The sequence below is a fragment of the Felis catus genome, chromosome A3 (genome assembly GCF_018350175.1).
Source record: "Felis catus isolate Fca126 chromosome A3, F.catus_Fca126_mat1.0, whole genome shotgun sequence".
In the NCBI taxonomy this organism is placed as follows: domain Eukaryota; kingdom Metazoa; phylum Chordata; class Mammalia; order Carnivora; family Felidae; genus Felis; species Felis catus.
This window is the reverse complement of record NC_058370.1, coordinates 124144325-124158544: the sequence shown is the minus strand read 5'-3', so window position 1 is coordinate 124158544 and position 14220 is coordinate 124144325. Positions and strand designations below refer to the sequence as shown.

The 14220-nt window shown below is 42.2% G+C and overlaps 1 protein-coding gene across 13 annotated transcripts in view; it reads left to right on the top strand.

Annotated features, from left to right (window-relative positions):
• Positions 1 to 14220, top strand: part of LOC123384594 — a 152457-nt gene that overhangs the window by 39241 nt on the left and 98996 nt on the right. For 2 of the 13 annotated variants that reach the window (XM_045054886.1, XR_006595922.1), the window contains exon 3: positions 9663 to 9897. The exons of the other annotated variants lie outside the window; for them this stretch is intronic. The gene's annotated coding sequence lies outside the window, so the exon portion shown is untranslated. The remainder of the gene's footprint in view (positions 1 to 9662; positions 9898 to 14220) is intronic. 13 annotated transcript variants of the gene reach the window in all.

Here is a 14220-nt window from a genome sequence, read left to right as displayed (position 1 = left end):
AATAAAACATTTTAATTACAGCCATTCTAATAGTTGTATCTCATTGCGATTTTGATTTGTATTTCCCTAATGACTAGTGATGTGCAGAATCTTTTCATGTGTTTATTGACCATTTATAGATCTTCTTTGGGGACATGTCTTTTAAAAGCCTTTGCCCATTTTTTAATTGAGCTGTTTGCCTTTATGTTGATAGGTTGTAGGTATTCCTTCTATATTCTGGATATTAACTAACCTCTTATCAAATACATGATTTGCAAAGAATTTTTTCCCCCTTGCCATGGTTGCCTTTTCATTCTGTTGATAGTGTCCTTTGATGCACAAAAGTTTTTAATTTTAATGGAGTCCAGTTTATCTATGTTTTTCCTTTGTTGCCTGTGTAAACCACAGTATCAACTGTCTTGAGTTGTATAACAAGTGATGTCTTTCAGCTGAATTGTCCTCAATATTCCAATGCCTATAAGATGCATAATATCACCTGTTTTAGAGTCGATTTTTCTTCCTAGAGATAACCTGTGTGTGTGTGTGTGTGTGTGTATGTTTCCATCTTGGATGGGGACAAGAAGTTTGGACAATAAGGTATAGCAGTTGTGTGTATGTGTGTGCATTCAGATAAAAGCACTTTATTCTGTGGATGCAGGTGGATTCTCCAAGTACCCCAGAAACACAGAAAGTCATCCTCTAACTTTGTGGACTTCAAATATAATTTTCTTTCCATGTTTAGGAAACAAAAGCACACTCACAAAGTACATCCAAGAACCTATGGAAAGATTTGGGTCCCAATTCCAGATACTCTTTCTTTCAGAATAGATTTAATTTATGGAAACTGCTGGAATATTGACTTAATCAGTATAAAAGTTTAAAGACAAACTTGACATGAGCCTCATGATTTCCTTAAATTCATATTTCCAAGTGATAGCAACATGGAAGCAGTGGTCTGAAAGAGCAGAATTGGAAAATATTTAAATAAGCCATTAGTCCTGCCAACTCAACACCAGGGCATCTTGACCGCACATTTGGAACTACAAGAAACAAGTCATAAACCTCTGAACTCTGGGAATGATTAAATTACATCTGGCATTAGAAGAGGCAGGGTGAGGTCCTTCAAGCTAGCCACAGCTGATCCATGGAGTATGTTTCTAGCCTCTCTGGGAGGAAGCTAAATGGAGCCAATGAGCCTGAGTGGACATTTATCAACAGGAAGGGAAGGCCAAAGGTCACAAGAAAGGGTAACAGAAAATGGAAAAGAAGGGTATAGGACTAAAGTGTTGCCAAGGACAGCTTTGTATAAGGTGGAGTCTGATGGAGAAAGGAGGAAGAATAAAGCTTTTCTTCCTAGAACCACTCCAACTAAGCATGAATGTGGATGTGAAAAACTGGAGCAGGAGAATCCAGAAATTCTGTTCTAGAAATCAGTGCCTCTCCAACTTCAATATGCCTTCGAATGGCCAGAGGATCTTGTTAAAATGCGGATTCTGACGAAGTTGCTCTGGGATAGGACTGATGTTCTGCATTCATAACTACTCCCGGGTGATTCAATGTTGCTGCCCCCCCCCCCCTTTAAGTAGCAAGGCTATACATTGAAGATAAGGTAGAAAAAGAATGAAGAAAGAAATGAAGGAAGGATGGAGAGATAGATACCCTAAGACTTTCTCTGTGGATCACACCATGGGACTATCTAGATGAGGTCCTTAGTTTCTTCTGCAACTGAATCTCCTGAGTAGGGTCCACAACAGAATGCTTTCTTGTAAGAATTGCGGCTGTTGACTTCTCTTGAATCTGTGTGAAAAATGCAGAATGTGGAGTGGTTCATTCTCCTCATTTTGGGCTGGGAGACGCCATGACTTCAGAGTAGGGAAACCTTGGGGGCAGAGACATCAGTTTTCCAGGGTAAGGACTGGAACAGAAGCAGCCACATGAAATCTAAGAGTATAAGGGAGCATACATAAACCATCTCTGGGAATGCCTAGAAAAATACTGTTTTGGTGAACCTTATAAAAGTTGAAAAATACACAGCCTTCCAAGGAACTGCACTGTGCTGACAGGAGAGCCAGCATCAAGCTGTCTGTCCCAATAGCCCACAGAGAAGAGGGTGCAGAATCCATTGGCTTCCCCCCCCGCCCCACCGCCCCCGCCCTTTCCCTGGTCCTAACCCAACACTGGAGAAGCTAGAAGAGAGTGGCTATGAGAACATCTGAAAGACTCTCTCTTTCTTTGATCTTAAATAGTTCTAAAATATGCTTTAACATATATTTCTTTTGCTGTGAATCTGCATGTTTGTAATTCTTGCAAATTTTTGTTGTTTATACTTTCTTATTGAGTTATAAGAGCTCTTTATATATATTAGTACAATTAGGACTTTCTTGTATGTATATGTTTAAAGTTTTAGAACACATGGCCTGCAAGGATGCAAATACTACTTTTTGAACTTTAGTCCTGTGGATCACTAGTGTCCCATGGATATTACTGTTGCAGAACGAGCATGCAAACTGAGTGGTGCATTGAGAACAAATGGACGTTAAATGGGACTACCACCAAATGGCTAATTAAAGGTCTCATGAATACTTATTTAGTGCCTCATGAAAATTTGATGGATCACATGCCTCATGAATATTAAGTGCCTACTTGGGCCTTCCATCCATTCCAGTCTGTTTTAGTATACATTTCTTCTACTTTTTTTTTTTTTTTTGGAAAAATGTTTCTCACATGATACATATTTCTATACTTAGTTTTATTTATCCTCCTTACTTTTTTCTCTAAGGTTTTAATTGTAGAATTGAATATTTATTTTATTTTATTTTATTTTATTTTATTTTATTTTATTTTAGAGAGAGAGAAAGTGCAAGCTGGGGAGAGGGGCAGAGAGAGAGAGAGAGAGAGAGAGAGAGAGAGAGAGAGAGAGAATCTTAAACTGAGCATGGAACCTGACATGGGGCTCAATCCCACAACCCTGGGATCATGACCTGAGCTAAAATCAAGAGTCAGATGCTCAACTGACTGAGCCACACAGGCACCCCTGAATATTCTTTTCAAAAAATCACAAACATTTATTACTATTTATTACTCCCCAAGGCAGTTTGCAAAAACTGGGGAGGTGATATAAGAAGCACAGAGGTACAGTTAGAAGTCTCCTTTCATAAACTGAAGTATTTCTCCCAATCTTGACCATGTTTGGGCCCCAGAGAGCATGGGTGGCAGGGGTAATCAGCCACATTTCTTCTCCTCAAGGCTGTGTAAAGCCCACATATCCAAGTGTGAGGAGAGCTTGCATGTTCTGACAGCAAGATGGGGGCTTCTTGGAGGCCATTGTGGGGCCATGGAAAGTATGATTGTTCAGGAATTGTAGTACAGTTGTGAATGGGACTGGCTTATTGCACACACCTGTACTCTTGAGGTGGGACAGGAGTGGCTGGTGGGACTCGTGCTCTTATGTGTTAATTCCATACAAAGCAAAAACTAACTGAGATCAAAACTGGAAACATAAACAAATCCCATCTTCCAACATTTATGACATCCCATATAATTAATGCACAAAAGTGAAAACTTAAATTACCCTCATAAAATGAAAAGTTATTGGAATAAACTTTATTCCCTCCATTTAATAGGAATCATTAGGCTTTTACTTTACATGGAAAAGGGGGATCAAAGGCATTAAAGACCCATTATTTAAAGTCAAAACAATGTTTTATTGGGTTTCATGAATTAAAATAGATCAAGGTCTTTTCAAAGTTCAGAAACAAAAGTGAGTAAGTTTAGGAAGAAGATGTAGCACGAAAGGGAAGAAAGTTAAAACACTAGAAGTTCTATACTTAAAATAATAGTTCTTTGCTCCTCCTCCAACTCTTGTGTTTGATAGAAAAACAGAGATAAATCGTTTTCATTAGCTAAGCATATTCTAATGTTCTGTTAGCTAAATGGAAATCTTATTATAGTCCCTGGTGGAATAATTTAAGCTAGTGTTCTTTATGTGGCTCTGCATATAAATATCTAACTTCAGAGTTTTAACCAAGATCCAAATCAAACAAAATTAGTTAATTTCATCTTTCAGTAAGACATTGTTCAACTAACACACAGGTGTACTCTTTGGAAAGAAGCCAGCTAGAAAATACTTGAAATTGACTACAGAGAAATTACTAGAATTTACTAAAGACCACAGGTTACAGTTTTAATTACTTAAAGAGCAATTTATTCAAATAGCCAGGAGGGGTTTTAATCTCAGCTGAAAATGTTTGGGTGGGTTCCATTTTAGTTTTACCTTATTCTAGAATCTGAATCTTGTGAGTTTTTTCCTCCCCAAAGTACCATATTGCTTTTTGGGTCATGCCAATAAATACAAAGTTCTTATTAGTTGAAATATGGGCAAACAAGAAATACTCACTCACTGTCTAGATACTCTTGATTCACATGTCTAAAGTACTTAGGATGAATGATACCCATGCCCCTTTGTTCTGCAAATAGAGCTGAAAATCTCCAAAGATTAGCTTTTCTTGCAGTGCTTCCAATAATAATACTTGATTACACAAGGAATTGATGTAATAATAGTTTCAGATAATAATAATGCCTAGCCCTTAAGCATTTGTCATCTTCGAAGTGTTTTAACCATTTAATCCTCAGCAAATCCCTGTGAAATGAGGAAGTCAGCAAGCAGTACATTATTCCCACTTCATAGTCTTGAACCCCAACCACTGAAGTGTGTTTGCTTACTCCTGTATCACTTGGATCCAGCTAGGGTGGATGAATTGTGAAAAATGTTTCTTTCACCATTTCGTTTTGTCTCCTATAAACCATGATGCTGGCAGAGGGCTGCTGTTCTCATTATTATTATTATTATCATTATTATTTTACATTATAAGCATTAGCTCAATTATCTTAATGTCATAAAAATACCTTCTTTAGTATGAGTGAGACACAACTCCAAGGCCTCTGCCTCACTAGATTTGGAAATGTTCTTATTTGTTATTAGGGAAAGTCCCTTTACTTGAAAGATAGTCTAGAAATAAGAGGAAACTTAAAGACTTAAAAGCATTTAAACTTCATGCAGATAAAAAGTTTGGAATTTTAAACAAGATTATCCAGATTTAAGAGGAAAACACTTAAATATTTTTAATAAAATCAAGTGATTACTTGATTTTTAACAGCAAATTGAAAAAGGACAATAAAATGCAATCATTGTTTCTAATACCTGCTACTCTTCACTCTGCATTCAAAGCTCTACTTGAGGTTTGATTTAGAGAATTCCGAGGAATAGTTGCTATGTCAGCCGGGATAGAATAGGTTATACTGGGATAACAGATTAATCTGAGCATCTCAGTGGCTTAACACAACAAAGATTTACCCCTCATGCTACCTGTTCATTGTGAGTCAGCCAAGAGATTGGGTAGGAGAGGGGGCTCTGCTCCTGGCATCCAGCCGATGGATGCTTTACTGTCTTGTTGCTATACCCATGTAGAACACATCTCATTTGCCAAAGCAGAAGAAAAGAGGAGCATAGAGAAATCACATGTGCTCTTCTATAATTGGATCTGAAAGTGACAAGTATCATTTATGACCAAAGTGCATTTACCAGATAGGCTAGAAGGAGAGCAAATGAACTGCATGGTTAGCATTATTGCCTCTGCCACAGTTACTATGTGATCTTCATAATATTTTCTGTATACACAATATTTTTTATAGATACATACTATATAACATATTTCATATCCTTATAGCACATTATGTATATAACATAGTATTTTGTGTATACACAATGTACATTACATGTATATAGATCTTATTTTACTTATATTTGTTATGGAAAATTGAATGAAAAGTAAAAATATGTATTTCCTTTCTAATTTCCATACCATTTCAGAGGAGCAATTCCATTGAGAAAACCATTTGCCTCAATAGAAAATACAAAGAACAGTAAGGAACTAATTCTAATGTCTGTGCTATGGAACACTCTGCCTTCATCGCTGTAAGCCTGTTGAATGAAGAGTTTATCGTATAAGTTCTTTACATGTTCAACCAAAACCCATATTACATATTATACTCCTGAAACAATTCTGACTACAGAATTTAAATGGCAGCAATGTTAGAGCACAGAGGGTGATATGGTGTGTCCTAGCCATTCACCACATCCAGGCGAGAGATAAGCCAGGATTTGTTAATACTCTGGCTGCAGCATGCCATTTGCAAGCTCAGAGTCCCATATCAAAGGGATAGTAGCCTAAAACAATAACCTAAACATTATTTAATAGTGGTGGGGGCTTGGAGTAGTGGGATCTATTTTCTGGCCATTTGAAGGTTGGTCAAACCACTATAAGGAAGCATGGCTGAATATCTGTAGATGTTAACTGGACTTTGCCTGGGTTTTTTTTTTTTTTTAATTTTTTTTCAACGTTTTTTTATTTATTTTTGGGACAGAGAGAGACAGAGCATGAACGGGGGAAGGGCAGAGAGAGAGGGAGACACAGAATCGGAAACAGGCTCCAGGCTCCGAGCCATCAGCCCAGAGCCTGACGCGGGGCTCGAACTCATGGACCGCGAGATCGTGACCTGGCTGAAGTCGGACGCTTAACCGACTGCGCCACCCAGGCGCCCCAGGACTTTGCCTGGTTTTTAAGTTCACTCTAATTTTTGAGGTGTCTTGGATATTTTGCTCCAGGAAATGTAATTAAATGCGAGAAATCCAGGTGGCTAAGTAGAATGACCACATTTAGAGAGGGCTTAGTGAGTGCCAGGTATATTACTACGTGTTTATAACATTATCTTATTTAATGTAGACCCCACAATGACTATTTCAGGTAGGTAACAAATCCATTTTACTGATAAAGAGATTAAGATCCAGACAATTTAAATAAACTTGCCCTAAGCCATAAGGCTGTAAGTTGCAGAAACATGACATGAATCCACATACATTTGTCACATACATTTGTGAGCTGACTGGATGAAAGGTCTGGTCTGATATACTGGGGTCCAGTTAGACTCGACTCCATCCTTACCCCTTTTGAGTGTCACTGATGTTCTGCAAGTGCACATGCTCGAGGAAGGCTGGATGGCCCTCCTCCCTCATAGTCTGTGAAAATAGGCTTAGCTTTCAGAGAAGCTAGAGAAAACCCAAGTTAGAAGCTCGCTATTCCCTGACAATGTATCTTTTGTGTATCAGTCATTTCTTCATTCTTAACATCTTCATATAATTCCTCTTCACTTTTCGTATCTTCCTTGTATTTTTTCTTTCAGCTTGCTGTGCCTCTCTTCTGATCTGACACTTCATGCCTTTCTAAAAAAGCTGTTACTCTTATTCTTAAATATGTTTCTCCTGTAGGAGACCAGTTTCTATTCCTTTCTGGTATGTCGCAGTGATACGCAGTTCTCCTAGCATAGGGCTGGTCTTTTCTCTGCTTTATCCATTCTCCTTCCCACAACATCCACTGGAGCACCCAGGACGCCAACGGCTTCTCTGACAATGGTGTCCTTTGGCCCCTAGATTCTGTGTGGATTTTCCCTCTAGGAAAGAAGAACCAAAACTGAGCCCAGTGGGCAAGGATCTGTCTGTGGCCCAATAGAGACTGATTTTTGCCATGTTCATTTCTTCAGTCTTCCTTGTTCCAGCCCACCTCTTAAGCACATCCAGGGGGAACACACATCTTCCAAGATAACCAGAGGATAGATGCTGTCCCAGGAACATCTGTGGGAGCAGGCAAAAGAGAACTTAGCCTGAAGTAAAGCTGGAAGAGCAAATGCTTTGGAACCAGGACATCCTGCATTGGAATCCTGGCTCCAGGGACACTTATCACAGCCTCCAGAAAGCCCAAGTTGAAAGTAGTCTCAAGGTGTGCTCTGGTGTTTGCTATGACATAAGAGGAGTTTTACACCCAAGAAATTTGGGAAGTCTTTGAGTGCAGCAGGCAAGGCTCGATCCTGTTCTGAGCTACCCACCTACCACTCTGCCACCACATACCCTTGGCTCTCTACCTATCAGATAGAGATCTGAAACTCATTCCCAGTGTGAAAACCAGGGGCACTCAGCATTGAAGTTCTTTTGCGGTGTTGTGTTTTAAGCAGGTGCATGTGAGAAATCCAATAAATGTATTTTATTGAATGAATGAACATTTCTCACAGGGGATTGTTTTGCAAAGAGGGACTTTCAGTGTAGGAAGCCTTGACAGGGCCTCTAAGAGCAAATGGGGAAGTGGGGGAGGGAAGGGGTGTCCATGCTTACTTGTGAGCTTCAGCCACAAGGTACGTCGGATCTGCCAGGGAGCCCCAGGGATGATGCCATAATTTCCTGAAAAAGAACTCTAGAATGGGGTGTTTTATGTTCCTTTTCCCAGGGGTTTATTCATACAGTTGTACCCAGACCACGATGGTGGCTCTTGCTCCCTTTTCCCTTTGTTCCTCCCTTGGGCTAGCACAGACGCTTGCCATCTGAAGAACTGGGGTGACTGTGAGCTAGGTCCAGCCTCCAGCCCAGTACTAGCCCTCACGCCCTCCCTCAGTGCAGACTCCGGACTTTTTGGATTTTCTGCCCCTCAGAGTCCTGTGAAAGGTCTGGTATTTGAGATGTGTTCAGACACTGAGAAGCAGAGGTTAGGGTCCCATGGCTGCAGGTCTGAAGAACTTTAATTAGAGGCTTCTCCAGACCACCCGCCTGCCAGCCTCTCTAAGGCCCTGATGTCTGTATCCCAGAAGGGTCCTCGCCGCTGTGGGTGGCAAACCACAGCAGGACGCCTGAAGGTAGTCAAGTGGGCCTGAGGAGGCCCTCAGACCTCAGCTGGTTTTAATCCCATAAAACTGAAACTTAATATATGAGGGAGGCAAGATAAAAAAAAAAATGCTTTTGTGCTGCATCAGTGTTCCATGTTGGCCTCCAAATCCCATTGGGTCAGATTCAACCACAATAATGATGATGATGGTAATAGTACTAACAGCAATCACAACAACCGTGGGATGATAAAAGAGAAAAGCAGAAACCAAAGGGGGGATCCTGACACTGGCACTGCCTGGTGTGTGTTGTCCTGGTTGATTGAACAGGAAGCCCAAGTAATGGGTCCCAGTGACTGCAGGTCCCTCCAGTCCCAGCAGCTCTGCTGGGGGTGCTGCCAACCTGGGGTCATCCTTAGGCCTGTGTCTGGTTGCCCAAAGCCGAGCCTGGGGGTCCAGTCAGAATTCTGTTGGCTTCTCCCTAGCTATGGTGGCCTGACATCCTGGCCTCTGGGCTGAGGAGCACTTGTCTATGTGTCCTCCTAAAGATACTTTAGCAGCTGGAGTCAGGACGAGAGCAAGTGACCACGAGTAGAAGACGCATCCCCTTTTGTTACTTGATGAACTTGGTATGAAAAATAGGGGGCCTTTCATATATCTCTAGGTGAGCGCTTTCGCCAGCTTTACCACAGTGGTCTTGAGCTTTCCACTGCCCCACTCGTAGGCTGCCTTATGGTGGCCCCAGGGGAGGCTGACTTCCCTGTGCAACTGTCACCACCATTGTCCACTCTGAGTCACTGTAGTCTGGCTGCTGCCTATGGCATTGCTCTTGCTGAGCCTGTGAGCAGCCTCCTGATCAGTGAATCCAGTGGATACCCACTCAGGCCTTGTCTGTCTGGCCTCCTTGGGGCATGTGACACGTGGCACCAGTGCATCCTTTCGGCATGACTGATGCATTTTACCCCTTTCATTCCCTCCAGCCACTGTCTGTGGTAGGACCCTGTTCCTCTGCCTCGGATACTGCAGCTCCTTGGGAACCCAGCTGCAGCTCTCTGTTCTTCAAACCACTTGTGAACAATCTCTTGGTTCTTCGGCCAGGTCCCCGCAGTGAAGGCTACAATGGGCCTAGCGCAACTGAGAGAGGCTCAAGAGAGTACTATGCAATCAATCCTACCTCAGAGGATCTTCTCCAGCATCCATATCCCAAAGCTGCAGGTGAAGCATGTCTGGTTCAAACTGGACAAGTTGGGAGTTTTGATGACTGAATGCATAGACTATGGATAAGTTAATTTTATAGTTCTTAAGAAGCAAAGAAGAAATCCCCAACTAACGACAGGCAAAACAGATGACCTACATATATGGGAAAATCTGTTGTCCTCCTATCTTTGAACCGTCCTCAAAACTCTCCCTAATTCCCATAAGTAAGAGGCTTGGTTCTCTAGCTACTTTGTAATCCACTGTTCTGGAAAACAGGAGGAGGAAATCACTGTGTTCAGGGAAGTGCAGAGCAAAAGTGAAGACTTTTTTTTTTTTTTTTTTTTAACGTTTATTTATTTTTGAGACAGAGAGAGACAGAGCATGAGCAGGGGAGGGGCAGAGAGAGATGGAGACACAGAATCCGAAACAGGCTCCAGGCTCTGAGCGGTCAGCACAGAGCCTGATGCGGGGCTCGAACTCACGGACTGCAAGATCATGACCTGAGCTGAAGTTGGACGCTTAACCAACTGAGCCACCCAGGCGCCCCGAAAGTGAAGACTTTCAACAGCCTAGAGGGGAGGGGAAGGAGGCCAAAGGACAAATGTGGGCAGGAGTAGGAGCTGAGGAAAGGCCCACAGAGCCCCACTTGTTTCTTTTCTAAATTGAACAATAACCGATATTAATACAGCCATACAATGACTGAGAATACATAGGTCCTGTCACAAGTGGAGATCTTTGTAGAACGAGGGTGGGCCTACAAGAGTTCTTCTCTGGGATTGGCTGACTCAGGGCCTTGCGACTGAACAGCCAGCAACAGTTTGCCAATGCCAGAGCACCGTGGCTATAGTCAGCCAGCCTGGCAATAACTGTTGGCATCTTAGGGAAGGATTTTTGAGGGTTTAGAATCCTTACAATTATAACTGTTGTATGGTTAGGTCCAATGGGGAATAGGAAAATCAAAACTCCTGGGAATGACTGACGGTTCTCTGGATAGTTCCTGCTCCTCTTCCCCTCTCTGTGAGGTCTTCTTATCCCTGACAGAGTGAACTTCACAACCCCTCCTCTGTGTCCCCTCTGCATGCCCTTCTGCCATTTAATTTCTTTGCATCTGCCATAATCATCTGTTAACCTCTGCCTCAGCCACTGGACTGTATGTTCGCTGAGGTCGGTACATCTATTTCTGATGCCTACCATTGTTCAGGGCATACAGAAAGTCCTCAGGTAATTTTGGATAGACAAATGAATGAGGGATGAATGAATAAATCAATGAATGAAGATTTAAAGTGACTGGTTTTCAGAAGCAGATTGGGAAATCATTCCCTAGCAATGGACAGACATTTTTGGGTGTTTGTAAAGCCTTAGATGGTTGATAATGGAGCACAAGAAGCATGCCAACCAGGAAAGACATGGGAATTGTGTCATCAGGGCCTTGGAGAAGGAGCATGTTTTAGTTCATTAAATGTTCCCTATGAAATATCAGGATGACATAAAATACTGGGCCTTCCCTAGGTGAGAACCTCTTTCTAATTTATGGCCTACATACAACTAAACATTGAGCTGGACAGGCAAACTTGTGCTTGCTTTTTTTCTGTATTATTCTGAATAATTTTTCTATTCCCCCCACTACTACCTCAGGAGATTGACTTAAGGAGCATGTCTCAGATAAAAGCATCCTTACAATCTAACGAATTCACTACAAAACATTTTAAAAATGATTACAGGTTTTAGTCGATGAGTATGGCCAATGTTGGTTTTCTTATCCTGGATCAGCCTATTACCAGGTCTGAGAGCCCAGCATTGCCAATGTAGCATCCTCTCCATGATACCAAAGGGTTAGAGTGCTGACCCCTGGATGGAGCAAACATTAGATCTATCAATTGTTATCACACCAGTTGTTTTAGAAAAGCCCTTTTCCCCAACCCTATGATGACAGGGAACTTGTACCATTTTATGTATAAAAGAAGGAGGCCCCAGCAAAGGGGAGAAGGCATTCAAGTTCTGTGTGTGCTGGGGCAGAACAAGAAAAGTATTGTTGAGGAGAAAAGGCAAAGTCCCCGCTGAAGTGAAACCCTATCAACCTGCCTCTGAGAGCTGAAGGCTTTTCTGGAGCAGGAGAAGGAAATAGAGCCCAGCTCCCTCAAGCCTGGTGGGCTGCTTAGCACCCCAAGTTGGAAGATCTGGGGCTGGGACATCCTCACCGTGTTTGCATTATTTCATTAAGCTGTTGACAAATAAACACATGGAAACAATCCATAGCCGGGTGCTGATTACATTTTCCTTCAAAGGCATGGCAGGCCCTGTGTCTTCTGTGAAAAATTATCTTAATCCTTCATTGACATTGAACCCACCCTCACATTTTCCAAAATTTCTTAGTCATGCTTTTCAAAGGGTTTGATTGCTGTCCCTTCTAAATGATTTTGCACAGTGTTCACCTCTCTCTCGTCTTCTATCCTGAAGGAACTTGAGGCCAGATGACAGCTGAGCTGACCACCAGCATCATCATCCTTACAATAGACGCTGCCTCCTGTGTGGTGGCGCACTAAGTAACCCTATCATCTGGGCCCATTCTGCACAGCCGGAGTACATTCTTCCTTCTTGGTTATGTGTGTAAAACCAGAACCTTCTCAACCAGATCATAAACACTCTGCAGTTCAGTGTCTCCCACCCTCCGTAACACTCTGCTGGATTTTCATTCATTGATTGATGGTCTAGCAACCTCAGGAGTGTATACTGAACTAATTTCTCTTGTGTGCATTCATAATGGTACCAGTTCTATACCATCCTTGGAAAAATGGGGGAATAGTCATATAGTAATTTTTTATGTTCTGTGGTTCAGATGATACTAGAAAGCTCCTCAGTTGAACAGTTCACTTCCATAGCATGAACGGCAGCCTACAATCGGGTCAACTTGGCAACCTGCTCAGCAGTGTTCCACTGGGTCATTGTGAGTGAGGGAAGGAGGTTTCTTGGAGGTTTATCGTAACTTTTTTATGTAGGCTTTCCTTAGAGAGAGCATATCTGCTCAACTTGACAGTCTGTTTATGCACAGGCCTCCTGATACACCACGTACTAGTTAAAATGTCCAATATGGAAAGTATTATAACAGCTATGCAACCACCTTTGATTAGAAGCAGCTTTGGCTTCAGATGTGATCAGGGTTAACAGAAAATTGGGCATGTGCAGAGGCTGGCTTAACGACTTTAGTCTTTGCTCTCCTCTTGTTTATCATTTGGTAACCTTGGGAGGCGATTTCTAAAGTTCTGTGTTCCCTATAGAGTGTCCCGTGGTGTTGACATTGAGGAGCGCAGATATAGAACACGTGAAAACCATTTATAGTAGCAACTAAGCTTTTGGGCATAGAACTTTTTGAATGTTTTGTTCTCAAGCTTTGGCTCATTACCTGAGAGGTGGAGATCCCTTCTTTAACAAAAACAACAGACCAACATAAACCAAGTACTCAGACAGCTGATGTCTGATTACCTTGGTGTTTTCTATTTTGAATTTCTTAACTACCCATGATTATTAAGTATAGAGCCATGCCCTCCAACAGGTTCCCTTGAAATCTTATCTAAAACACAACATGGTTTTTTTTGTAATGAAAAGTAGCCGGCTCCCATTCAGAGTCATGAGGTTGGTGTGAGGCTTAAAAGTGTGTGGCCAGGGTGGGGAAGGGGCGTGGGTGGGGAAGGGGCTTGTCTGGCTGGAATGCAGCCCTCCTCTGCTTGCCAGGCCTTGCTCTCTGGTCCTAGACTGTGTCAGTGCAGAGGATAGGACATCTTTTTGTAACTTGTCATCTCAGAGGGGCACCCTTTTGGCCAGAAGCACTGCAAGGTGTGTCTGCCACATTCCTGTGGATGCCTGCTTTTCCCTGCCCTCAGCCTCCAGATGACACTGGGGCTTCGCTACTGCTGAGGAGAGACCAGAAATAGAGGAATTTCACATCTAATGCCATCTCACCCAAGTGCCTGATCTCTCCCACTTCTTTTCAGCTTCTTCAGTAATAATCCCACGCACAAATTCAGCAAACATGAAGGATTTTCTTGCATATCCATATCCTATACGTATGAATGGGATGTATAACATGGCAACATTATGACTTATGTGGTTTTTTTTTTCTCCCTGTAGTTATCTATTTGGCCCTTCCCTCCGCACTCAGCCAATTTAAACAACTAGGCTGTGCTGTGCTCAGTGCCTCAGGAAAGGCATGGGAAAAGCAGGAAACAGAGAAGGGGAAGGCTTGTCTTCACATATGTTTCCAGAAGCCGATGCTCTTTTTTTAAGTTTATTTATATATTTAGAGAGAGAGACAGAGTGTGTGCAAGTGGGGGAGGGGCAGAGAGG